Source organism: Aquarana catesbeiana, linkage group LG03, assembly GCF_042186555.1.
Source record: "Aquarana catesbeiana isolate 2022-GZ linkage group LG03, ASM4218655v1, whole genome shotgun sequence".
NCBI lineage: Eukaryota > Metazoa > Chordata > Amphibia > Anura > Ranidae > Aquarana > Aquarana catesbeiana.
In genome coordinates this window covers 82633047-82658297 of record NC_133326.1, presented here as the reverse complement: position 1 = coordinate 82658297, position 25251 = coordinate 82633047, and positions in this window count along the sequence as shown.

The window sequence follows — 25251 nt, the reverse complement described above, 5'->3', positions numbered from 1 at the left end:
GGACGTTAATTTTCCGAATGAATTTTTGAACGTCTATGAAGGTTTCAAACTTGTTTAGGGGCTTTGGGGGGGCAAATTTCAGTCCGTGATTTAAGACATGTTTCTCCTCATTGGAGAGAATCGCCTTACTTAAATTAAAAAGTCCGGTGTCCCTTATGTGCACTTCCTTTTTTGTGCGGACCTGCCTCCCCCCTCTAGTGCCCCTTTTAGATCTAATACCCTTTTGTTTTGCCTGGCTTCAGGAAAAAAATTCCTTTCATAGTCTCCCCAGGCCTCTCCATCCCTCCTTGGATGAGAAGGCCCTAGGGGGTAATGTTGTTGTTGCCACCAATTATCTCTATCCGGAGTTCGAGGGGAATAACCCTGTTGTGGGTGATAAGGGGAGCCCCAGTTGTCATGACAATCAGTGATGAATCTATCATCTCTGCGTGGACTATCCAGTCAATGCAGTGGGTCAAAACGATTGTGAACCACCATGGGAAACTGGTTATGAGGTACATGTTGTCCACCTTTCTTACGTCCACCCCCCTTATTTCTGGGACCTCCTTTGAAGGGCAACCTCTGTGGGGGTAAATGATTAGGAACTGGGAGCACTTGAGGCTGGGCCTGCGATGGTTTCAGGACATTCCCTTGAAAAGGAGATATCCCATCTGCAACTCTAGTCCCAGAATCCTTGCCTTGACATTCCATGGTTTTAATTTGCCATTTAAAAACAGCTTTGCTTTTATAATCAATGACATCGCTCTGATATTTTTTCTTTTTCTTATTCCTCTGCTCTAACTCCTCTTTCTCAAGGTGTTTTTTTAAAAGATCAGATCTCTTTTTATAGTCATCACTGTCCTTGAATGGATTCAATTTTTCTTTAATAACACCAATCTCCCCATCCAGCTTGAGGAGTTTCTGCTGTTTTCTCTTGAGTAAGAATCAAATAAGATCCAAGCCAGCTGTATTAAAAAATTGAAACCATTTTGTAGTATCAGTGACATCACTCAAAGGAGTGATGTCCCATCGTAAACTACGTGGAACCATTTTATCGGCTAGGTATTGTTCAAAAAAGGCTACATCCTAATTGGTATGCAACTCAGTGGTTAGCAAATTCTTAAGCCTCATGAACAGACCTCCGATATCATCAGTGGGGGGTCTTTGTTCATTAAAAATCCCCTCTGTGTTAATTGAATGGGTATCCCTGAATTCAAAGATATCCATACTAAATAATATGAAAGCAGCAACAGTTTTAAATGACAATTTTTCCTTTAGAAATGTCATTTTGCTGCAGTACTGTTCTAAACACAGGAAAACTGCGCCACTTTACAGGCATACTATAGACACCCCCCAGGCACAATATTTAAAGGAATATTTCATTTTAATTGTTTCACTTTAAGCATTGTTAAAATCACTACTCCCGAAAAAATGGCTGTTTTTAAAACTTTTTTTTTGCATTGATACATGTCCCCTGGGGCAGGATCCGGGTCTCCAAACACTTTTTATGACAATAACTTGCATATAAGCCTTTAAAATGAGCACTTTTGATTTTTCATGTTCGTGTCCCATAGATTTTAACAGTGTTCGAGTGTTCTTCAGAATTTTTTGCCTGTTCGGATGTTCTGGTGCGAACCAAATCGGGGGGTGTTCGGCTCATCCTTAGTGGGGATTACACAGAGCCCACTCCAGTCCTCTTTCTGTTTTGTTAATCTCCCTGCTGTCATGAAAATCTGGAGCAACATGTCAAATTGTGAAAGCTTAGCTCAAAAGTTACTTTAAGTTAATTTTTTTTAACTAATAACTGATTATAATGTACTCACTTTAGCTACACCAGTGTTTCTCAACTCCAGTCCTCAAGGTGCACCAACAGGTCATGTTTTCAGGATTTCCACTAATTTTGCACAGGTGTTTTGATCAGTTTCACTGCCTTAGTAAATACCACAGCCTTTTCATTTGAGAGAAATCCTGAAAACATGACCTGTTGGTGCGCCTTGAGGACTGGAGTTGAGAAACACTGAGCTACACAATATTGTAACTTTTAACATCAGGTTTCACTGACTGCATTAAACTATAATTAGATGCAATATTCTGTGATTTTGGGCATATTCACTGCACTTTATATTGCCTTAAAAAAAGTCCTAGGGTACTTTCACACTGAGGCAGTTTTCAGGCATTTTAGCGCTAAAAATAGCACCTGTAAAGTTCCTGAAAACTGCCTTTCCTGCCTCCCCAGTGTAAAAGCCCGAGTGCTTTCACACTGGGGCATAAAAAAATAAAGAAAATCTTGCGAGCCACAACAGTAATGTGCCAAATGTGTACTAATATCCAGCTGTGAGCGTAAATCACGTTTCATATATCGTGCAAGCTATACTAATGGAAAATATGCGCTGCGCTAGAGTGAACCCAATAATTCTGAATAATGAGATGTGTAAACTGTGAAAAATAGCTAAAAATATTGCAATAGCAAATCTTACAAAATAAAAATAAAAATAGACAAATAAATTCATATAAATCTAGCGTATAAAAGTGCAATGTGCATATAAATAATATATAATTGATATTTGTAAATATAGGTAATATCAATAATTTATAACGCAAATGGTGAAGTGCATAAACAAATGCAAAAGGTGCTTAGTACTCCATAATAGACATCACAGATGTCCTAATGCATAATCACAAAGTGATAGGTGAAAAAGTCTCATATAACAGTATCAAATCTGTGCATATAGATGGTGTCCATATATGGTGTTATCCGCCATGCTCATACATCCTAGGTGCTGCAAACCATGCCCTGGTGCACTCCAGTGGCCCCCCTAGGCTAAGCGTGTGACCCAGCTGCTACCCTGAGTCAAATCATGCTTTGGAGCCACCCCCGGGCTCAGTGCTGATACCAGACGTAACTCTCCAGCTTGATTCAATGTAGCTCCATGTGTATAAACTAGAGAAAAACTATATGGTGTAATATTGTTGGATGAATTTATTAATAAAACACTCCCCACAATGGGGTACTCACATAGTCCTGGTGCGTAAGTGCACCACTCTATAACTAGCCTCCAAAGTAATAATCAAAAATCGCTGGACGTATGGTTTGGTATGCTTCTCCTGTGTGGTTTCTCTACTGCTCTCTCCGTCCTGGCCCCTCCCCTACACGTGCGGGACAGGAAAAAAAGTCCTGCAAGCAGCATTTTAGGGCAGTTTGGGAGCGGTGTATACAGCTCTCCTACACTGCCCCTGACCATTGTAATAAAAAGGCAGCACTTCCGAAGCGCCTGAAAAGTGCTTCGGAAGCATTGCATCACGGCTGCTATTAAGCCCTTCTTCGGCCACTATCGGGGGTTAAAACCACCCCTCTAGCGCCTGAAAAGTGCTGCTAAAACAACGATAAAGTGCTGCTAATACTAGCGGTGTTTTACCACTAACTGACCCGCCGCCCCAGTGTGAAAGTACCTGTACAGTAGATTATTGGACTCTTATATATGTATAATTTTAGTATTTTTTAATTGAAAGGTTATTATTTTTAAAGTAGAACTATGGCCCTCGACTTGGCATCTGCACTTAGGCTCCATTCTCACTAGTGCGACTAGTCGCACAATTTCCAGTGCAACTTTGGAGTGCAACTTTCATGCAACTTTTACACTCTATGGCACTCAATTCGAAAGGAAGTCACATCAAAGTAGTGCAGGATCTTCAATTACTTCAATTAGAATGGTGGCCATTGAAATACATGGCTTTCGACTTGTCATGTGACTTCACACGTCGCAAGTCACATGACAAGTAACATTAGTGAGAATGAATGTTCTAAAATATTTCTCATCTTATGAAAAATCTCGACCGCGTCACTTCCGGTGCGGCCGCATCATAAACAGATGGTGTCTCATCAGCACTAGGCATGCACAGATAGGTTTCAAGGTCCAGAAATATTTTAGATCCGAGCAGAGTGCCAGAGCACTGCGGCCAGCCCCGCCCCAGATACTAGCATGCCCCTAGGCTTCTCTGCCAAGCTGTGCTGAAGGAAAGTGGGAGGGGGAGATAGAGCAGTGCTTGGAGAGGGGGGCGGGCCTTGTGCATAGCACTTTGTATATGGGAAGTCGAGGAAAAATATAAAGCTGTGTCTGGTTTCTATCACTCTGTCAAGCCTTTGCATAGAAGACATTCTTATATATATAGATATATATAGATATATATATCTATATATATAGATATATATAGATATATATAGATATATATATCTATATATATGAGCATTCACACTGCATGATGTACTTATATTATGTGAAGGGCTGTGCAATCTGGCCAGGTCAGGAGCAAAAACAGCAATGGCAGCCACCTGACACACAGAGCCTCTGCTTACACAAACCTGTCTGTGCACAGCCACGCAAAACACGTGTAATGACAACAAGGCGCAGCACTGATCAGCCCTCTCTGCTTCCCTACGGACTACCAGCAACCACAATGGTTCTTATACAACGTCTCACAAAAGTAAATACACCCCTCAAATTTTTGTAAATATTTTATTATATATTTTCATGTGACAACACTGAAGAAATGACACTTTGCTACAATGTAAAGTAGTGAGTGTACAGCTTGTATAACAGTATAAATTTGCTGTCCCCTCAAAATAACTCAACACACAGCCATTAATGTCTAAACCACTGGCAACAAACGTGAGTACACCCCTAAGTGAAAATGTCTACATTGGGCCCAATTAGTCATTTTCCCTCCCTGGTGTCATGTAACACAGGTGTGAATGGGGAGCAGGTGTATTAAATTTGGTGTTATCGCTCTCGCTCTCTCATACTGGTCACTGGAAGTTCAACATGGCAACTCATGGCAAAGAACCCTCTGAGGATCTGAAAAAAAGAATTGCTGATCTACATAAAGATGGCCTAGGCTATAAGAAGTTTGCCAAGACCCTGAAACTGAGCTGCAGCATGGTGACCAAGACCATACAGCGGTTTAACAGGACAGTTTCCACTCAGAACAGGCCTCGCCATGGTCGACCAAAGAAGTTGAGTGCACATGCTCAGAATCATATCCAGAGGTTGTCTGTGGCAAATAGACCTATGAGTGCTGCCAGCATTGCTGCAGAGATTGATGGGGTGGGGGGGTCAGCCTGTCAGTGCTCAGACCATATGATGCAAACTGCATCAAATTGGTCTGCATGGCTGTTGTCCCTGAAGGAAGGCTCTTCTAAAGATGATACACAAAAAAGCCCGCAAACAGTTTTCTGAAGACAAGCAGACTAAGGACATGGATTACTGGAACCATGTCCTGTGGTCTGATGAGACCAAAATAAATTATTTGGTTTAGATGGTGTGAAGCGTGTGTGGTGACAACCAAGTGAGGGGTACAAAGACAGGTGTGTCTTGCCTACAGTTAAGCATGGTGGTGGGAGTGTCATGGTCTGGGGCTGCATGAGTGTTGTCGGCACTGGAGAGCTACAGTTCATTGAGGGAACTATGAATGCCAACATGTACTGTGACATACCGAAGCAAAACATGATCCCCTCCCTTCGGAGACTATCTCGCAGGGCAGTATTCCAACATGACAACCACTGCCTTGCTAAAGAAGCTGAGGGTAAAGGTAATTGACTGGCCAAGCATGTCTCCAGACCTAAAACCTATTGAGCATCTGTGGGGCATCCTCAAATGGAAGGTGGAGGAGCGCAAGGTCTCTAAGATCCACCAGCCCTGTGATGTCATCATGAATGAGTAGAAGAGGACTCCAGTAGCAACCTGTGAAGCTCTGGTGAACTCCACGCCCAAGAGGGTTAAAGCATTGCTGGAAATTAATGGTGACCACACAAAATATTGACACTTTGGGCCCAATTTGGATATTTTCACTTACGGTTGTACTCACTTGTGTTGCCAGCGGTCTAGACATTAATGGCTGTGTGTTGAGTTATTTTGAGGGGACAGCAAATTGCTGCTATAGGATGGAATGTTATTGGCTCTGTGCTTACTAGTGATGGCTGTACTTTACCTACTGACAGTGTCTGCCCGATCACCCTCCATGTGCCAACCTCACCACCCTGCCTGAACACCCTATGTGTGCCAACCTCAACACCCTGCCTGACATGTTTCCTGTGTGTGCCAACCTCACCACCCTGCCTGAACACCCTGTGTGTGCCAACCTCACTACCCTGCCTGACATGTTTCTTGTGTGTGCGAACCTCACCACCCTGCCTGATGTATTCTGTGTGCCAACCTAACCACCCTGCCTGCCATGTGTCCTGTGTGTGCCAACCTCACCGCCCTGCCTGCCATATGTCCTGTGTGTGCCAACCTCACCGCCCTGCCTGATGTGTCCTGTGTGCCAACCTCACCACCCTGCCTGATAGGTGTCCTGTGTGAGGGCCCTCCTCTGACACCTCTTATCAGGACTTCACCCCTCTGTGTGCTCCTCTACATGTGGGACTCCTCTGTGTGCTCCTCTACATGGGGGACCCCTCTGTGTGCTCCCCTACATGGGGGACTCCTCTGTGTGCTCCCCTACATGGGGGACTCCTCTGTGTGCTCCCCTACATGGGGGACTTCTCTGCGTGCTCCTCTACGTGCTTCTCCTATAGTCACCTCTCCACAGTCCACACACATCTGACTCCTCCCATAATCCCCATCCCAGCGGCGCTCTCACTCTTGATTCCTCTCCAGACTCCCCTCATGGTTTAGAGATTGCAGACATGATACAAGAGATGGTTAAAGGCTGTGGACAGGATATAGGAGGTGGTTAGAGGCTGCAAACATGGTACAAGAGGTGGTCAGAAGATGTGCACAGGATACAGGAGGTGGTCAGAGGATGTGAAATGGTAGAGGTGGTGGTCAGAGAATGCGGACAGGATAAAGGAGGTGGTCAGAAGATGCGGAAATTGTACAAGTGATTTGCAGAGGACATGGACAGAAAGCAGTCAGAAGATGCGGGAATGGTACGGATGGTGGTCAGAGGACATGGACAGGAGGCAGTCAGAGAATGCGGAAATGGTACAGGTGGTGGTTGGAGGATGCAAACAGGATACAGGAGGTGGTCAGAGGATGCGCACAGGATACAGGTGGTGGTCAGAGTATGTGCACAGGATACAGGAGGTGGTCAGAGTATGCCCACAGGATACAGGAGGTGGTCAGAGTATGCACACAGGATACAGGAGGTGGTCAGAGTATGCAGACATGTAGGGGGAGCAAACAGAGGAGTCAGTCATGCAGAGGGAGCACACAGAGTGGTCAATCATGTAGGGGGTGCACATAGAGGGGTCAGTCATGTAGGGGGAGCACACAGAGGGGTGTCCCGTGTAGGGGGAATACACAGAGGGGTCATTTGTGTAGGGGGAGCGCACAGAGGGGTCTTTTGTGTAGGGGAAGCACACAGAGGGGTCCCCAGTGTAGGGGAGCACACAGAGGGATCAGTAATATATGGTGGGACACACAGAGTGGTCCCTCATGTAGGGAGAGCACACAGAGGGGTCAGTCATGTAAGGGGAGCACCCAGAGGGGGTCCCCCATGTAGGGGGAGGACACAGAGGGGTTCCCTATGTAGGGAGAGCACACAGAGGGGTCAGTCATGTAGGGGGAGCACACAGAGGGGTCAGGCATGTAGGGGGAGCACACAGAGGGGTCAAGCATGTAGGGGGAGCACACAGAGGGGTCCACCATGTAGAACCTTTTGAATTCAGAAACTTTTAAATTAACGATTGTATAGCCAACATTTAACTGGAGATTCTTTATCTCGCTTGTCACAGATGCCCAAAAGAAGAAAAGAATAGAAATAAACTAACTGCAGCTCACACTAGAATGGGCAAAGATCTGCACCAATGTTCACCAATTAGAGAAGGTCCAAAACAGGAACATATTAAAAAAAAATGAATAAAATATTAATTGGAGCAACCGCAAAGAAAAGAGGGAGGGGTAATTGGCTGCCACAATAGCAGAAGCTGGGCTTTAATACCTTCTTAAAAACTGCTTTGACTAGATGGCTAACTCCTGAAACTTGATCTAAATTTGCAATGCTCAAAAAGATGAGGCTCTGCTGGTACTTTTACTTTGCCCGAACTAGCATGACTTCTGCATGTACAGTATATGGTTCCAATCATGACCTAAGTGTTAGAGATTGCTGAATAAAACTATGCCTATTTTGAGGGTTTGCTTCTTCAGCACTGTTAGATGTGGCCTTCTGCCACAGGGTAGATCATGCACAACCTACTTTCTTCTGTAAAACAAGCTAACCAATCAATGGTTATCAGCCACAACATGCTAGAAAATCGCATGAAGCTTCCAAAGCTGTCCTATTTTATAGCAAGATTCCTTAGGGCTCATGTACACAGGGCAGTTGAAAACCTTTTCTGAACGCTGTAAGCTTGACAGTTCAACACTGAAAAATGTCAGTCTTACAGCTTTTACATACAACGTTTATGTGAGTTTATCAGCAGTTATGAGCATTTGAGGTGTTTTTTAAAGACTCTCAGGAGACTCTCCAAAATGCCCACAATGCATGAAAAACAAGTACATTATTAACTATTTCAGAATTTCTGTGAGAGAAGAGAGCAGCAGCAGAGAGCAGTGTGCTTGTAGATAGCTGTCTTATTTTTTGTGTTTTCACTATGGATCCCATCATGAGCATGTGTGAGGAAATGTTCCTGATGTTGCTGAGGCTCTGAAGATATAAAAAATTGCGTGAGAGGACCAGAGTTCATTGCTACTTGACTCATCCATTGATGCAGGCAACAGCATGTGGTGAAACTTGTGTTTTTTCAACATTTTTATATGTTCAAAAATGATCAGAAACGTATTCCCCTTTAAAAAAGCTTGCAAACGCGCATAACATGGTTTACTGCGGTTACAAGCAGTTACAAGCATTTGGAATTCCAGTAAACTACAGTCCTGAACGCAAATTTCCTGCTTTCAAAAAAATGCCTGTAACCTCAACTGCCTCTAAACTACTATAAGGCTACTCTCACACTGGGCCATTGGCGGCGCTTTACCGTTATTTTTGCGGAGGTTTTCGGCTGTTAGCGGTGCACTTTTAACCCCCGCTGGCAGCAGAAAAAGGGTTAAAACCACCCGCAAGATGCCGCTGCAGCGCTGATTTGCAGGCAGTTTGGCGGCGGTGCCCATTGATTTCTGTGGGCAGGAGCGCTTTAGAAGCACAGCAAAGATGCAGCTTGCAGGACTTTTTTTACCATCCTGCCAGCGCACTGCTAAAGTGTGAAAGCTTTCATATAGGAGTGAGAGGAGAGGCTCTTTACAGGCGCTATTTTTATCGCTATAGCGCTTGTAAAGCGCCTCAGTGTTAAAGCAGCCTAAATGAGTGTACATGTACACTAAGAAGTGAAAATTCTCATTTTATAAAATATACCAAAGAGATATAATAATATAGAAAAAATGAAGGTTGGAATTTGTGAAATATTATACACATCTCTTATGCTTTTTTCCTGATCCATTATTCAGTTTCATCCTGTTAGTATTTGTTTTTTCCGGCTGAAATGCATTGAGTAATCCAAGGTTAGTGCAGAGAAGTATGCTTGTCCAGGTGGAGATTAATGGACATGTTCTTAGTAACTCATGTGAAAATAATGCTATTTTCCTGGTGACCTTGAAAATTCCCTTTAAACTTTCTGGGTCATCCTGGGCTGAAAATTTGCAGTGTCTCCTGAGAATAATATAGAGCTTATACCTGCATTTCCCCTGCCTGTACCCATCCAGTGCTTTTAATATTTATGCTTCAATAAAGACTTTATACTTTACTTTCTGTGTGGATGTGCTGCCGATCCAAAGATTCTCTGTTCCAGCTTATATCTGTTACTCCAGAAAGAAGCATGAATGAATATGTACATGTTTTTCTCCTTTTTCATATCCCATAAACAACACCTATCTGTTTTACCCTACAGCTCAATCACATTAAATGAGCAATTCTTCAACAGAACAAATCTGTTGGAAACCTGCGCACGACATTGATATGCAGAGGATCAGCAGTCACATTTGGAACGCCTTGTAATGGATGAATGTCTGTGAACCCATCAAGACGATTCTTCACCAGCTCAACCCTGTTTAGATAGATCTGTCATGTAGATGCAGAAACTCAAATTAGAATGTCAAGTCAATTTGTTTAAAATGAAAATGGAACAAACACATATTTTTTTCTCCAGATTGAAATCTGAGGTACTTCGCTTATCATAACAAAGTGATAAGCCTTTTCCACTCTGGAATGTAAACGCTTGAAATAAATGAAAATGCTCTCATTGTGCAGTATAATTTCTTGGTGAGTTCTTTGAAACATTTCCATATAACTACTATGGTATAATTTTTTTTCTCATTTACCAAATAAATAACACTGATAACACATGCATGGTTCAAAATAAAACAGTTGCATGGATGTTTAAGGCCTGTTACATTTAAGCTGAGATTTCAAATTTTTGGTGTATGGGGCATCATTCCTTTGGAATGGATGACCATTTTTTGCTACCTTAGCCCAGGCTATCATGTACCTGACATCTGAGGATGATATGATGAGGAAGGCCTCTCTTCCCCCTTTGACTCTGGGCCCCTAACAGTGTAGACAGGAGGCGTAAGGGTACAGAGTGGCACGAGTGCCTGTAAGTTTCGATATCAGCAGGGCAGGTGTTCATACTGGGCAGGTGTTCACGCTTGGCAGGAGAAGTCCTCAGAGGGCCCCAGTAAACAGGCAAGCAGGTGGGCAGTTGATACTGGTGACAGCAGGCAGAGTAGCAGAGTCAGGCAGGCTGGGTCATACACAAACAGGAGGGATCAGGTACAGAGCACAATCAGGAGTGTGGTCAGGAAACAAGGAGGGTCTGGAACTGATCAGTAAAACAGGGGTCATTGGAGCAGACAGAAGCTGAGGTCAGGGGACAAGCCAAAGTCAGTGCAGGTAGAGTTCAGAGAGTGGTCAAGACAAGCCGGGTCAGCAACTGGAATCACGATACAGAATCACAGGGTCACAGGATACACAGGGGGGCTGAAGACAAAACAGGACTGTCCGAGTTTAAATAGTCCAGTTGGCGCGAACATCTGGTTGTACACAGGTACAGGCAGGTGAGGGCCCATGTGCGTGTGAGTATGTGCATATGCATTAGCCAGTGCCCAATTTCTGCAAGCATGACAGGGAATGTGTGTTAGCCTGTGCAACGAAGTCTGTCCAGAGGAGCCATCTTGTCTGTTGGCAAGCCTTTCCTTACAATGGCACTAGACTGTGACTATGTCATATCAGTCTCACCAGTAGGTTGAAGTGAAAGAAGTACAACCTTGTACACATAATTAACTAAAATGATTTAAAAAAAAAAACCTTAAACAGCCAAATTAAATTACTGTGGGGCAATTTTTTGTGACATTATAAATAGAATGTTACACCATAAAGAGTCCATACACAAAAAAATACTTAAAGTCTAATTGAATATAGAGTAAGATTAATTCAGCTCTGTACATTCCAGATGCATATGAAAGGTATGCAAAGTCTAATGCCGTGTACACATGAGCGGAATGTCCAACAGAAAAAGTCCAACAGGAGCTTTTCATCGTATATTCCGACCGTGTGTATGCCCCATCGGACTTTTTACATCGAAAATTCTGACGGACCTAGAAAGAGAACATGTTCAAAATGTTTCCGACGGAACCAATTCCTATCAGGAAAATCACTCGTCTGTATGCTGTTACGACATACCAAAAACGACGCATGCCCTGAAGCAAGTATGAGATGGAAGCTATTGGCTACTGGCTATTGAACTTCCGTTTTCTAGTCCCGTCATACATGCTGTACGTCACCACGGACACAGTTTAAAGCCCATGCAGTGTCTTGGTATAACAAAATTCTTACCGGGAATCTTTACGCTGGAACCTTGACTCTCAAACCAGGATTCACCTTGAACCCATGGTAGCTGTGATCCCAAACCGTATCACTACTACTCAGTTTACAAACAACTCATCAATAGATACTTCTAAAGGCTGGCACACAGTGGCTGAATATCAGCCGGTATTGGCCGGTTCAACAGAAACCGGCCGACATTCAGCCAGCGTGTAAAGCCGGCCGAGTGTCTTCTGGCTAATGGAGCAGATTATGAAGGTAGTACCACTGTGTATTCCTTTTTGCCAAAAGTCCAGGAAGAGAGAGTAGCACTATTAAAACTTTAAATAAGCCTTAGGAGTATATTTTTAAATGTATTTTCACAACTTTCACCAGGGATTTACAGCTGTGCTCATAAGTTTACATACCCTGGCAGAATTTTTGATTTCTAATAGGGCGTACACACGGTCGGACTTTGTTCGGACATTCTGACGACAAAATCCTAGGATTTTTTCCGACGAATGTTGGCTCAAACTTGTTTTGCCTACACACGGTCGCACAAAGTTGTCAGAATTTCCGATCGACAACCACGCGGTCACGTACACCACGTACGACGAGACTAGAAAAGGCCGGTTCAGAACCAAGCGCGGCACCCTTTGGGCTCCTTTTGCTAATCTCGTGTTAGTAAAAGTTTGGTGAGAGACGATTCGCGCTTTTTCAGACTCGTGGCTTTCAGATCGTTTTCTGCCGTTCAGTTTGTGCTTGTGGGTTTGTATCTGCTCTTCAGTGCGTGCAGTCAGTTCGTATCGGAGTTTTCTGTGTGATCTTGCCTGCTCGTTGCTGTTTTTCAGGTCGCTCTTCACAGGCCTTGCTGTTCTTCAGTGCGTTCTGTTACTTCGTTCTGAGCAGCCGACCGTTTTCTAGCCATGTTTCGTATGCGTACTCCTCGTAGAGTTCGTGCTGTGCGGGGGCTTGGTGTTGGGGTCCTGACCTTGACACAAGTCCAGTCCATGAACAGGGTGGGGAGGAGTTCATGGACCAAGAATTGGTTGCTTCAGCGTGACCAGTTCTGTCATATGCCTTTGCTCTGTGAGATCCGTGAGAATAATCCTGATGATTTCAGGAACTTTCTCAGGATGACGGACCCCGTATTTCACCGTTTGTTGGCTTCGCTGACCCCCTATATCAGCAGGCAGGATACCTGCATGAGGCAAGCCATCACTCTGGAGCAGAGGTTGGTCGCTACCTTGCGGTATTTGGCCACAGGGAGAAGCCTGCAGGACCTCAAGTTCTCGACAGGCATCTCCCCCCAGGCTCTTCTTTGTGGACATTTACTGCTTGTGTTTGTTTGAGCTGACCCTGACAGAAATGTGTGGAGTCCAGAAAATGTCGTGATTGTGTAACCTTATACAAAGCACTGTTGGCTGTTATTTACTAAATGCAAAGACACTTTTCACTACAAGTGCACTTGCAACTGCACTAAAACTGCAGTTGTAGTGCAAAGTGGATTTGCCCTTAGGAAATTACCCCCATTTTCTCATAAAACAACAATTACATCACCCCAAAAGTGTTGTAGCGTTGAGACAATAATCCACACATTCTTGATGAACAATCTTTTTAATACCTGCACAATCAGATGTGCATTTACCAAAGGTTTTTCTGACAAACCAACATGTTTGTTGTATAACAGTTTTTGTGGTGTCATTATCCAAAATCAAAATGTGCATTTTATAGAAAACAGGCCTGTGTAAAACCAACAAAAAAGACACAAATCTTGATCTTACAAAGTTCACATTTGGTAGAACTGGAAGGCAATATCAGACATGAGTATTTAGGAACTGTGTTTGATATTGCGTTCAGATGGGGGGAAATCACCCCTGGAAAAGCCAAATTTGGAAGATGCACACCAATTTCCCAATGTCAACATGTGCTATCTGCCATCAGGGGGGATCAAGGGATGTGTTTTGGGGGAGAAAGCCCTTCCTCACCGCTACTTTATTATTGAGGAAGGGGTTGCACCCCCAAAACGCGTCCATTGATCTCCCGTGATGGCAGATAGCACATGTTGACACACTGTGTGCATCCTCCAAATTTGGCTTTGGGAAAAATCACAAAAACATTTAGCACAATGTAGCACACAAAAGAAGAAAGTGATTTGGAGGGCTTTTAAACTCGCCCCAAAACATCAATGATGTTTTTATATTTTGGAATAACATCATTGATGTTTTGCTTGATGTTTTCCAATTGTAAATTACACCCCATGATCTCCCCGATCAGGATCTGGGCACTTTCGGATGTGAAAGGATCTTCATCCACAACCTCACGATCACCTACAAAGAGAGGAAACCCAAAATAAATTAGGTCTAAAAAAAATGCCGCCATCCATCTCTTATCTGAGCCTGTGGTTGCAGACACACACCTGTTGTGGTGACTATTTCCACCACGTCTTCTTCCTCCTGCTCATCTTGTGTTGTTGGGATTTCCCCTTCTTCCAGAGGGGGGGGGGCTCTGGTCTCCTCGGATGAGGGGTGTCCTCCGAGTCTTTTCTCCCCTATGTAAAACAAAAATGGTATAATTAGCACACAGATATTTAATGTCAGAACTATAAAGATGAAACATTGCTTGGAAGTGGGGTACAATGATCTATTTTAGCAGAGTTCCAACATGTAGCTTTTTTAGTGTCCTTTGTCAAGCTGCAATACTTTACCTGTTTTGTACAAGCTTCACAGATGTATCCCCCCCTATAGTATACACTGGAGCCCCTGTGTGGCCCCCCTAATAAAAATGGTGTTCTGGGGTCCCACACTAGTGCTCCAGTGTCCAGATGTGAAAACAGCTGCTGAGTGTCCTCTCCTTACACAGAATCTAGTTTGCATTTCATTCTATTAACAAAGCCATCTACACAACCCAATTCTTTGAAGACAAGTATAGGGCGTCAAAATGGTGGCCAAATGCATATGGCCTAAACAATGGTATTTTATCGTCTGAAATAAAAATGTGTGATCCGAACGAATAATGTGCCCATGAACATGAAAGTTGACATTTTAAACTGTACAACAGTTTCTAAAAGCACATGGAGCAGCACGAACGTAATAAACACAAAAAGAATAGGAACACAGCACAAATACTTACTTTTTTGCAGCACTCTCCTGATCTTTCTGTACTGCTCATGTTCTCGTAATTTCAGGTCCGACCACCGCTTCCTGAGCTGATCTTTCGATCGTCGTACCCCGAATTTCCGGTGCAGACTCCTGACCACTTTCGCCATGATCTTGGCCTTTCGTATATTGGGGTTGGGGTAAGGCCCATACTTTCCATCATAGTTGGCCTTCTTCAGGATGTCCACCATCTCCAACATCTCCCCAAAGGACATATTTGAGTCCTTTAATCTCCTTCTGGATCGGGACGTTTCAGGCTCCGGCCTTTCCTCCTCCTCCTCGTTGCTGTAATTAGCACGATCCTGCTGTCTATCTGCCATGTGCTCTTCCTCCACTGCGCCGAACGAAAAGGGGTGGGGAATAGAATAGAAAGAACGTCAGGGGCGGGCGGAGTTATACGCATGCGCAGTGTGTATAAATCGTAACGCGCGCGTCTTACGTACGATCTGCGAGCGGAGGAAGAAGCATCGGAGACGCCGATCGTGCTAACGAAGGTAGGATCTAAACTTGGGCCTTTACTGCTTCGAAATGGAAGCCTATATTGTAACAAGATTAGGGGAGTTTGGCCTGACATTAGGGTTTGTCTTGTGTTGTGTCTTGCAGAGAAAATGGATGGGTTCAACGACCACAATTTCCTGCCCCTGTTCATTGACAAGTACAGGGAGCTGCCCTGTCTGTGGCAGGTGAGACACCCCCACTATAACCATAAACAGAAGAGGCAGGCAGCGCTGGAGAAACTGCTGGAGTTGGTGAAGCCGGTGGTCCCCACAGCAACCATCCCCTATTTAAAAGCAAAAATTGGTGGCCTGAAGAGCACATATCTGAGGGAGCGCAAGAAGGTCACAGATTCCCAGAGGTCCGGAGCTGCAGCAGATGACGTTTATGTCCCCAGGCTGTGGTACTACGAGAGACTGCGATTTCTGTCAGACCACACTGAAGTCAGGGAATCCCTCTCTACTCTTCCTTCCACACTTCCTTCCATACCAGCTGAGGCTTCCGATGTCCAACCTGGGCCTTCCAGCCAGGAAGAAGTGGAGGAGCCCAGCTGGAGTATAGGTATAGAATTCTTCTACAGATTTCTGGGCAATAAAGAAATTATGTTTACTAAATGTTAGTATTGATCACTAATTGCTGATTAAAAAAAGTGTTTTATATATCAATAGACAGTAGTGGGCACCCAAAATTGGGACAAGAATTCAAAATGCTGAGCTCAGAATGATAGTCAGTTATATTTGTTAACATTCAATTTGCAGCAGTCAGGAGGTGAAAATTGTGTGTGATTGATGAAAACAATACTAAAACTATGTCCCTTTTTCATACACAGGAAGACCTCAGCCAGGAGGAGGCTGCGGAATGTGGCAGTCAGGAGGAGGCGGGGATTAGTGTCAGCCAGGAGGAGGCGGGGATTAGTGGCAGCCAGGAGGAGGCGGGGCTAAGTGGCAGCCAAGAGAAGCCTGAGACAAGTCGCAGCCTGACTGAGTCTCAGGTCCCTCCCCTCCGCCTGCCACATAAACGAGCCAGGAAGATGACTCCCAGTCCTGTGCAGGATTCAGCATACAGGCTGATCCAGGAGGCTTCGGCGTCTCTCAGAGCCTTCCCCAGTCCTGAAGAGGCCTTTGTCTGCATGGCTGCCACCAAATTGCAGGGCATGCAGGAGGGCCAACGCAAGATCTCTGAGGACCTGATTTATAAAGTCCTACGTAAGGGGGAGAGTGGGGAACTGACACCCAAGACGGATGTCATTGAGATCGACGATCCTCCTCCTCCTCCTGCTGCCACAACTCCACCACCACAGCCAAAGGCTGGAAGGAAGCGTGGAAGGAAGACCAAAGAGTGATGACCCTGGGTTCAGTCTGGTCTGACAGAAGATGCAGTCTCTCGTATGACCACAGCCTGGGGACATAGATGTCATCTGCTGCTTTCCGGATCTCTGGGACTTCTGGACCAGACTGCCCTCCCTTAGATAAGGACTCCTCAGGCCACCAATTTTGCTTTTAAATAATTGATGTCTGCCCTGGGGGTCCAAGGCTTCGCCCACTTCTGCAGTTTCTCCAGCGTTACCTCCCTCTTTGCTTATAGTTGTGACCCCTTAATAAAATTTTTTTAGGTAAATTCTACTCTCCTGTGTGTGTTTTCATCCAAAAAGGACAGTTTGTTGGTGAGGATTCAGGTACATTTCTAAAGTACAATGTGAAATTAACAAGGGACAACAACACCAAACAATCTCCTACAGATTAAATAGAACAACATATCAATGGTGTTGTGGGAACTTGTCACAAAAAACACACAAACATTTTCGGGAGTACTAATCAAAATCACCAAAAAACAAAATTAAAAAAGAGAAACACAAAAAAAGAATCTACATTAAAGTCAAAAAAAAAAAAAAAAAATGTTGTCAGATGTGAGAAATCAAAATATATTGAGGGAATCCCGATAAATAGTAACGAAAGAAGTTTGTGAGAAGTGTGTGTGAATATGAGCATCAAAACTACTTAATTCTTGTCACATTATAAAGAAGAAGAGAGTGCGCTGTATTAAACCATTTTGAACATTGCAGCGTGACGAAAGTGCTGTATCCATTGCGAACGCTAAGTTTACCAGAACGAGCTGTCCCGTGTCGGAATTTCTTCTGAGCATGCGTGGCACTTTGTGCGTCGGAACAGGCCACACACGGTTGGAATTAACGCGATTGGATTTTGTTGTCGGAAAATTTTATCTCCTGCTGTCCAACTTTGTGTGTCGGAAAATCCGATGGAAAATGTCCGATGGCGCCCACACACGGTTGGAATTTCTGACAACACGCTCCGATCGGACATTGTCCATCGGAAAATCCGACCGTGTGTACGGGGCATTAGACATTTTTTAGAGAATATGAATGATAACACAAAAACATTTTTCACTCATGGTTAGTGCTTGGCTGAAGCCATTTATTATCAATCAACTGTGTTTACTCTTTTTAAATTATAATCAAAACAGAAACTACCCAAATAACCCTGATCAAAAGTTTACATACCCTGGTGATTTTGGCCTGATAACATGTACACAAGTTGACACAAAGGGGTTTGAATGACTATTAAAGGTAACCATCCTCACCTGTGATCTGTTTGCTTGTAATTAGTGTGTATGTATAAAAGGTCAGTGAGTTTCTGGACTCCTGACAGACCCTTGCATCTTGCATCCAGTGCTGCACTGAAGGTTCTGGATTTTAAGTCATGGGGAAAACAAAATAATTGTCAAAGGATCTGCGGGAAAAGGTAGTTGAACTGTATAAAACATGAAAGGGATATAAAAAGATATCCAAGGAATTGAAAATGCCAATCAGCAGTGTTCAAACTCTAATCAAGAAGTGGAAAATGAGGAGTTCTGTTGAAACCAAACCACAGTCAGGTAGACCAACTAAAATTTCAGCCACAACTGCCAGGAAAATTGTTCGGGATGCAAAGAAAACCCTACAAATAACTTCAGGTGAAATACAGGACTTTCTGAAAACATGTGGTGTGGCTGTTTCAAGATGCACAATAAGGAGACACTTGAAAAAAGATAGGCTGCATGGTCGAGTCGCCAGAAGAAAGCCATTACTACGCAAATGCCACAAAGTATCCCACTTACAATACACCAAACATCACAGAGACCAGCCTCAAACATTCTGGCACAAACTAATTTGGAGTGATGAGACCAAAATTGAGCTTTTTGGCCACAACCATAAGCACTACATTTGGAGAGAAGTCAACAAGGCCTATGATGAAAGGTACACCATTCCTACTGTGAAACACGGAGGTGGATCGCTGATGTTTTGGGGATGTGTGAGCTACAAAGGCACAGGAAATTTGGTCAAAATTGATGGCAAGGTTAATGCAGTATGTTATCAAAAAATACTGGAGCACCATTTGCATTCATCAGCCAGGAAGCTGCGCATGGGACATACTTGGACATTCCAACATGACAATGATCCAAAACACAAGGCCAAGTCGACCTGTCATTGGCTACAGCAGAATAAAGTGAAGGTTCTGGAGTGGCCATATCAGTCTCCTGACCTCAATGTCATTGAGCCACTCTTGGGAGATCTCAAACGTGCAGTTCATGCAAGACAGCCCAATAATTTACAGGAACTTGAGGCTTTTTGCCAAGAGGAATGGGCAGCTTTACCATCTGAGAAGATAAAGAGCCTCATCCACAAATACCACAAAAGACTTCAAGCTGTCATTGATGTTAAAGGGGGCAATACATGGTATTAAGAACTGGGTATGTAAACTTTTGATTAGGATCATTTGGGTAGTTTCTGTTGTGATTATGAGTTAAAAAGAGTAAACACAGTTGATTGATAATAAATGGCTTCAGCCAAACACTAACCGTGAGTGAAAGAAAAGTTTGTGTGTTATCATTCATATTCTCTGAAAAATTGTCAAGAAATCATAAATTCTGCCAGAGTATGTAAACTTATGAGCACAACTATAAATGTTTTAAAAAATATATAAATCATGGGTGAAAGTTGTGTGAATCTTGGGTGAAAAGATTTATAAAATAGTCCCCATAGTGTTTTCCTCACACACAATCACTGTAGAAAAAAGGCAAAAAAATTATGTGTAAACGCAAAACGTTACCAGCTATATTCTATCACTAACAACTAAGCCCCGCTGATTGTGGAGTTAGTTATTTGAAAAGGTCAGATTTCCAGTGAGTTATTCTCATGAGATGGGTGAATTGATGAAGGAGATCACTCAAAACAATCACAATGTGCAAGAAATTCAATTTCTGCTCTGAGAATACTAAGGACACTCTCTGCTTAAAAGCTGTGTTCAGTAAACATACATTTCATGAAACAACAGAATTTAAAATCCTCTTGAAATGCGTATTTAAAGCATATATACAAAATACCAGATGTGTTTAGTTACCAGAAGTATAAAGGCAATAGAAATAAAAGAAATGTCTATATAAAATTAAAAATATTAGTTACTGTATAAGTGGTTTAACCTTTAGTATCCAGTATTCTAGGACAGTGGTTCAGGAATTACATTTGGAACACAGCCTCTTTGATTTGATTTGGAGAGGGAGATCAACATTCAGAATGCAAAGACCTCAGTGCCTGTTTGCATGGTAGCCAGGTGACGTGTTTCATAAATATTACCAGATGTAGCCAGAAGCAAATTTTCATCACTGGGACATTAGTCCTGGATGATATACATTTTAAGGGCTCACGCCATGATTTTCTACAAATGCCATACTGCTCGACTGTACCTTATATTGCCAAATAATAGCTCTATAGGTACCAAAATGTATATCTCTGTTTCTTTGCTCTTACTATGGATCCTGTCCAGCAGGACATTTATTTCCTCCTTATGTCCTGTACTGGATGTTTCTGTACACTGGAGTTGTGTTATAACTCAGAAGTTAATCTATTCTGAACACTATGGTTACTATATCTCCTGTTTGTGTTCATTAATTTTTCTGGTCAGTACATATTTTCCTCTGATTTTGCATATACCTTGATTACCACTACTACAGGTATTACCATATGGTGCCTGTATAAGCACTTTGGTCTGAGGCTCTAACACAGAACTGTGACATGCTTTGTGTCCAGGGGAATCACATTTCTGCCGTCAAACTGCCTATGTATACCCATACAAAATTCAAACACATCTTCCAAGCCAAGGATCAGAAAAAAAGAAGGGAGTGATGATAGCAATTAGAGACACAGTTTAGTTTAACCTGATTGAATGCAAATTGGACATTAATGGCAGATATATTTTTCTGATAGAGGAAGTGAACAACATTACATATACTTTTCTGGTAGTTTACGCTCCTAATGTTTATCAGTTACAATTTCTTAAGAAAATGGTGGTGAAAGCTCGTAAAATCTAAAAGGGTTATTTTCTTAATATGTGGGGACTTTAACGTTCTGATGGAACCATCACTTGAATCCTCTGCAAGAAACCCCTCTTGTAAGCAAGGCCTTGAATCATTTTTTTTTTTTTTTTGCAGGAAAATTTGCACAACCCATGGAGGTGCCTACATACAGTACCTCAGAGCAGGACTACACCTTTTTTTCAAACTTACATAACACTTACTTCGGGATAGACTTTTTCCTTACGGACAAGAGATTATTACAAAGGGCAGTTGAGGCTTGCATCCACAATATTGCGTGGTCTGACCATTTGCCTATTTCACTGGACATTGTGGATGATCAACTTGATGTTAATAAGTTATTATGGAGGAACAATCCATATATTTTGTCTAACCCTCATTTTAGGAAGCAGATCTCTGATAAGCTTAATGAGTTCTTCTTGTTCAATAATGATGGTTCTAGTAGTGTGTCTAATGTATGGTGTACCCATAAGAACTTTATTGGAGGTATTCTGATACAATTAGCTTCAAGAGAGAAAAGTAGAAGATCGCATAGCTTCTCTACATTATTGAAAGAGATAGCAAATCTTGAATCTCTACATAAATGTACTCACCTGCAGTCTACTCAAACTCAACTTAGAGCCCTTAGGGACGTACTTAAGACAAATTTAATAGCGAACCAGGATACATTTTTTTTTTTTACTTTCAAAGTGTTTTATTGAGTTTTGACAATAAGAAGAACAAGAACGATGTAATACAGAATCATTCTCAGCATCAGACCAAAAGGTCTAGTAACAGCAACAACATAGTAATAACCTAAAATACCATAACATAATAGTATCTAAACAGACCTTAGGGTGTTTGAAGGATAGTAGTTAACTGCTAAAGTGGTCTAGTAGATGTTTGCGAACTACGTGAGCAGGGCCCCTGGCTCTGTAGGGGTAAGAATCGTAGGACTGGAGCTCGTCTGTATAATACCTAGTAGTCAGATCACGTACTCACCCAGTGATCGTGAGAAGGGACCAACTGCCCTACTCCGGAGCCTACCGGCACTCCACCCCTTTGGGAACTCTCTGTGGAAGCGTCCGGTCTCCCCCGGTTGGCGTTTCGTCCCCTCCCCCATTCCCCCCGTGGTCCGCTATCAGTCTCAGGCTTGTGAGAACAGCCCTTTTTGACAATGTATCACTGGTCAGTAAGGTGCACTGGAAGGACCACTGCGTTATCATCCGCTAGATGCTAGCCCAAATACCATCTCTCCTGCTCCATTAGGGGGGGAGTGTAGAAACCCCTTGCCGCTAAGTCAGAAGGAGGGAACAGAGTGTTACAAAGAGTGAAATAAAGGAAAGAGAAGGAAAGGCAAGAGGAGCTGTCCAGGTTCATTCAGGAGTCAAAGTTATGTGCCCCGACACAGGGAAATGATGCAGTAAGAGGCCCAAGGCTCCCAGATAGCATTAAATCTATTCAATCTATCATGTAGTTTCGCTACAATATTTTCCTGTGCCATTATCCATTAAACTTTCCTCTTGAATCCTCTAAAGGGAACAGTTGGGGTTTTCCGCGCTTTTGCGGTCGTCATCTTGGCTCCTAAGAGAATGTAGAATGTGACAGCCTGTAAGTGTTTTGGTAACCCAGGAATAGGTCGGTTCAGAAGGGCAACGGTAGGATCCGGGGTTATAGAGGATTCTGTTATTCCCCTTAGAGTGTGAAAGACCTTGTTCCAAAAGGATCTAATGCGAGGGTATGACCACCAGATATGGAACATGGTGCCCTCCAGGTCACACCCACGGTAACATAAAGGCGATGTCCCAGGGTAGATCTTTGCCAGCCTGGAGGGGACATAGTACCGCCTAGTTAGGATCTTGAGATTAGCTTCTATTAGGGAGATATTTAAAATACCTTTAAAGGAGCGATGACTCACACGATACCATACTGTCGGCTCCCAGGAGCAACCGGTGTCCATCTCCCAGGCTCAAGCATACGCCGGAATATCATGCCTGCTCGCCAGAGCAGAATATATCAGGGATATTCCCCCCTCTGATCCATGGCATTAGAGCACCACTGCTCATATGGGGTGATAGTGGGTGGTGCCTGTCTGCTAGTGCCTTATGAGTTAAGCACATGTGCAATTTGGGAGAAGCAAAAAAATTCTGAGTCAGGCATTTCCAGCTTCTGTTTACAGTGTTTCAGAGTGATGGGACCAGCTGGGGTAAGGAAGTGGCCAATGTGATAAAGGCCCTTGTCAGTCCACCAGCCGAAGGATTTGATATCCATGCCTGGGGGAAACCTTGGGTTGTGGAATATATGAGATAAGGGCTTCTGGGGGGATACCAGAGCACGGTTTTGATAAAGTGTGTTGCACAGCGCCGTTGAGTGTGAAAGGGTCGGGGACATTATAGCCGGCCTTGAACAAGTATCTCTCCAGAGGAGATGGTCAATGGTGTGTAAGGGACAGCCTGCCGTTCCATGGAGAGCCAGTCACGCTTGGGGCCCTGCAGTAGACTGTGGAGATCTGAGCTAGTTGTGCAGCTTGGTAATACCACCATAAATTCGGTAGCCCCACTCCACCCTGCGTTTTTAACCTGAGAAGAACCTCATTGGGATATCTGTACCCTTTCTGGGAAGGGTTGAGGTGGGTACGGGCCATGTCTAGCTGTTCTAATGTTGAGTGGGTAGGATGACGCTAATATGCCTTAGCGAGTCTTTTGTATTACACAGTCCATTTCAAAATTTCAGCCCTGTGCTCTCTCTTAAGTTTAGATGAGAGCTGAATGAGCTTCCCTCTGAGAACCGTCTTATGTGTCGCCCACTGTATCGATGGGGAGATCTCCTTAGTGTAATTATCAAGAAAGTACGCTTTGATGTCTCATTCAGTTAGGGTACACTGAATAGGATCATTCGAAAGGCCTTCATTTAGACACCATCAGAAAGGGCTCTTATGTCCCAATGATCTCCGAGTAACAAGGGTGACCATAGAGTAGTCAGAGAGGGGGTATCTACAATTTAGACCTTACAATAAAGGGGATCGTTGATGAGTGAGTGAAGATGTGGTCTATCCTGGCGTAGGAATTATGGGGTGCTGAGAAATTAGTATAGTCTTTTACGTTGGGGTTTGCCTCTCTCCATATGTCCACCAGCCCTGCAGAGTGTAACCTCTGAGCAATTTTTGTACTCTGTTTTGAGGGGCGTTTGGGTTTTAGAATAGCTAAAGGCTATGTTTGAGTCTCCACCAAAGAAGACCGCCCCTTTGAAGTGTTGTTGTAGTTTGCTCAATGTTCAGTCAAAGAATTTCCCCTGACCCTTATTGGGAGTATAATAAGATACAAAGGTGTAAATCTCCCCGTCAATGGTGCCAGACACCAATATGTAATGACCTAAAGGATCCACAATAATTTTGGGTTGGGAAAGATTGATATGTCTGGAGAAGCATATGGCCACACCTTTAGTTTTGTTTTAGGTGGGTGTGATGTAAAATTGTGGGTATCTCTGATGTAGAAAAACTGGTTTATAGGAGGCAGGGAAGTGGGTTTCTTGTAATAGAAGAATGTCTGCATGCATGGAATGGTACAATTGAAATACTTTCTGTAGTTTGATAGGGGAGTTGAGGCCTTGGGTGTTATGTGAGATGAGTTTGAAATTGGAGGTGGTTGGTTTTGCATTAGCCATGGATCAGAGGGGAAGAGAGTGCTGTGATGGCCACCGACCTACCTTCTCCCAGTGGGTAGCCTGTCCGTCCATGAAGTCGAATCAAGGCGCCCCAAGTGGCGCTGCTGGATGTCCCCGGAGAACCTGGAAGGAAATACAAAGAGGAGCAGGAGGGGAGAGGAAGAAAAGCCAAGGAAGAGTAGAAGAAACAGGTTAGACATGTAAAAGAAAATACCGTACATTCATGATACAGCAACTGAAGAATTAGGAGACCCCCTGGTCCCCTCCCACCCCGAGGTAGGAATAGACCTGCCATCACCCACTCCTTAAACCTGAAGGTTAAGATCCCTGAATCAGGGACTCCTAGTCATCTCCTGGTGGCACACTAGGAGCTTAGGGAGACTGGTGGAGGTGCACTGAGACCACCAGGGACCCACCACTATAATATATGAAGAAAGAAAAAATAAAAAATAAGAAAAAAAGTTAAACTACAGTATAATAACTGAAAATGAACAGAGCACCCCTTAGACATAGAAAAGTAGGTTCCTGAACACACCCTAGGCTCCGTCCCCTGGGTCCGGCGCCCCCCCAACCCCACCCCCCAAACTCAGGGGGGAACTCGGGTGAGACAGGGCCCAGAGAAACGAGCGGAATCGCTCACCTTACCACTTTTGGGGGCAATATCCTCTCTGAGGAGGGTACAGTTAAACCAATGATAGGGGAACAAACAGTATAATATAAGACTATCTATACTTTGGGCTGGGTGAACCAACCCGGGAACATCAACAAACATTAAAGGTGTTGAGGAGAGGGTTAACTAGCTCATCTGCGAGGAAGCACATAA